Genomic DNA, 3,704 nt, shown 5'->3' with positions numbered 1-3,704 from the left:
ACCTGAGTTTAGTTGTTGATGATAGCAGGAAAGGAGGAGGCCCCTATACTCTAAATGCGAACTTTTAAAGGATTCCCCAACTAAGGGACGTAGGCTTAACCTTCTTCTCTCTTTCTTAGAGTAATCGAATTTTGGGGTTTTCAGTGGAATTTCCAAGGTTTTTGGGATTCTTCAGGCATTTCTGTAGAGGGCACAAGTTTCTCAGGGTTTTTGGAGTTTTTTTATTTTTAAGAATCGAGCTAATGATTGATTTTGAATTTATGGAAAACGTGAAACAAGTGAAACTATTGTATTTTTGTAGAGGGTTGACATCTATTTTAGGCTGATTCAGCATCATTAGCTAATATTTCGTTTGAATTCCCCATTTTTTTTATAGGTAGGGAGGGAAAGTAAATAATAACCAGGAGACTCGAACTCAAGACCTCCTAGTGAGCATGGGCTTTTTGCGCACCACAGCTCACCAACTGTACTACACAGTTGTTATGAATTCCCAATTTTCCCCATGCTAACATCGAACTCCATAAATTGAAGTGCAATGAGGTAGTTTGGGGTATTTTTCGAGAATCGAATCCTAAGAGAGAGAGAGAGAGAGAGAGAGACAGAGCGACAGAGAGAGAGAGTGTAATACCCTACTTTTTAAACCCGGTCTGATTAAGCGGTTGAACCGGTTTAACCATGCAGGAACCGAGCCAGAGAGAATTAGAGTGGGTTCCTTATGGGCTATGATGGCATGGGTGACCTTAAACACCGGCCGGCCCAATAAGTCCGAGCCAGTGCCAGAAGAGACGGGAGTGCCCAAGCCGTGTACATGCACCTACCATAAGGCTATGTATGGATAAAGCAGGTATTGTAGCCGTATTTTAAGGTATATACGTATGCTACATCGTATGCCGGTGGTGGGGTTCGCGACGAGGCTCGAACCCGGTCAAAACCCCAAGTTTGGCCCTCAGGTGGGTAAGACAGGTGGGTACACCCACCCACCTGAGTGACCCATCCAAGTGCACTATTCACTTAATTAGGAATGGTATATAAGGCTTTATGATTTTCTTTTCCTTCCATTTATTACCCCGTACGTTGGTGAGAAGAGTAAAGAGGAGAGAGAAAAGAAAGGGAAGAAGAAAGGAAGAGAAGGAAGAGGAAGAAAAGAGGGATTTTAGCGGCGCCGAAGCTCGATCTTCCCATTCCGGCGCCGGGAGAGTGATCTTCAACTCTAGATCTATAGTTAGAGGTAAGCAAAGTTGGGTTTTATGAACATTCACCATATCCAAGCTTTAAACCCTTGATTCGAGTATGGTTTCTTGAGATCTTATAAATCCCCTTTGAAATGATGAATCTAAGGTTTAATAGATAATTTATGTGTTGATCTTGAAGGATTTGAAGAGATATTGACAAGGTGGAAGGAACATTGTGGGTTTGAAGTGATTTGGAGGGTTTGAAGTCGTTCTTGAGCAAAGAAGGTAAGATGGTTTTCCCTCACTTGAATCTAACCTAGATCTAGGTTAGAACCATCCTATAGGACCTTGAAGGTGTGAAGAATGGGTGGGGAAAAGCCCCATTTGAATCCCCAAAGAATGGAGAAAGTTGGGAAGAAACAGGGTATTTCCCGCCAAGACCGGTGGGTACAACCGGCGGGCCATACCGGCAGGCCCCTACCTGCCGGTCCCAACTGGTGGGTATACCGGTGGGCCAGACTACCCACCTGTCTGACCCACCCGTGTGGCCCCGAAGGTGATTCTTACGTCCGATTGGACCCAAATCGGACGTGTGACCTTCTTTTGACGTTCTAAACACGATTTTGACATCGGATTTCATTAATTTTGATTCTAAAATGGTGAAGTACTAACCCCGCTCAATTATGTTAGGTTCACCAAATCCTACCCGATTCGCTCCGGATCTCACCCGTACCGAACGGCAATCCTTGTACGCTACAGGTAAGTGGAGAGAGGACGTTTGGCCTTGTTTCAAGGCATTGTTTGGCATTCATTTAAATATATCTAATCTAGTCATGTCATCATGAATATGCTATATAGATTAGTCATTCCACACATTGATGTGCATATGTGCTATGTTTACTTTTCAAATGCCAATTGAATGAGATGTTTATATGTTGAATGTGAACATCATGGTGCATAATGCATTGATAGACTAGATGCCGTAGTCGGCTTGGAAACGAATGCATTGGTAGCCCGTGGAATGGGACACGGTGGCACTATGCAATCGTACTATTGTCATATAGGAGCATGCGGTATTAGGATTCTCACCATCCCGTGCTACGACCCTTCCCAACAGGGGTTAAGGTGTTGGGTTACCATTTGGAGGGAAGCAGGGGTCGCGGTTGTCGGACACTGTGGCGGTTAGGCATTACGCCCGGTGAGTCATGTAGGATAGTCGGTAACCCCGGTGGTACATTCAAGAGGGCCAATCGTACTGCTTTTAAATTGCTGGAGTCAGCACCTTTATTTTCAGTCATTTACATTTCTGTTGAGAGACGGTGGACGGCATTGTCTTTACTTTTCCGAGTACTCACGGTGGGCCTTCTCCGACAGCCCTATGGGCGTATTGCGGGAGGGAGTTCGCTGCTCGTACCCGGAGTATACGCGCACTGTGGTTGTAGTAGCACTAAAACCAAAGACTTAGTAATGTTGCTTAGGTGGATGTGATTTAAAATGTATAGCATGGCATGTAGTGCATATGATGTGTTGTGATGTGTGGACTGTGTGTGGTCCATCTTTCTACTTACTGAGCTAGTGAGCTCATCCCACGTGTGCACCCCTTTTTAGATGATTTTGTAGGTCATACATCTGAGGAGCATGGGGTGGGTCCCACAGTCGAGTTTCCTGAAGAGGACTGGTGGACCCCTGAGGAGTTTGGGCACGGCGTAGACTGCTCGTGCGAGAGCTGTGCTGCGGGACAGCAGTTCTGAGGCCGAGCTGAGCTCTTCTATGTGATGCCGAGCTGGGCACGACCCTTGATGCCGAGCTGATCTCCAGCCTTGAAACCGAGCCGAGCTGTGTACTCTGATGGTTTTTGATGAATTCCTGTATATACTTGATATTTGAATTTTATTCTTTTTGTGTATATATCATGCCTTCGGGCCCAAATGTATATAATTATTGTATCATCATTCGGGTATCGAGTATATGGGATTTATTCACAGGTAAAAACTTAGTCTTCCGCTGATCTAATGAACTTAAGTTAGTGTGCGTATGCTATGGTGGAATACAGTATCTGATGATCCTGGCAGGTTTGGGTTAACCAGTGTTAACTCGGTCACCGCTCCGGTTCAGTGTGAACGGGGTGTGACATCTATACTTCATCCTTATTGAAGGTAGAGGTACATGTACCTCGTATGCTCATCAATGAAGTATATAACATATCTCTGACCATTCAAGCATCGTGTATGAAAAGGTCCGTAGATACCTACGCGTTTGATTTCTAGTATCTCTGTACTACTTTTCAAATTTCTTAGACTTATTGGTCCGCTTTCCTTCAATGTAGTCTACATAAGTTCCAAAACCACTAAAATCTAGAATCTAAATTATTTACTGATCTTTTTGTTTTTATCTATAGATATATGTCCTAATCTCTAATGCCACAACATATAGAACTTCTCATTAACAATATTTCTTTTAATTCCAACTGTTGACATCTAATTTTGTTCACCCCAACAATGATGAACTATAGGTGAGGACGAAACTTGTACT

This window comes from Macadamia integrifolia, unplaced genomic scaffold, assembly GCF_013358625.1.
Source record: "Macadamia integrifolia cultivar HAES 741 unplaced genomic scaffold, SCU_Mint_v3 scaffold971, whole genome shotgun sequence".
Lineage (NCBI taxonomy): Eukaryota > Viridiplantae > Streptophyta > Magnoliopsida > Proteales > Proteaceae > Macadamia > Macadamia integrifolia.
The sequence above is the reverse complement of the archived record's forward strand: the minus strand, read 5'-3'. Positions refer to the sequence as shown.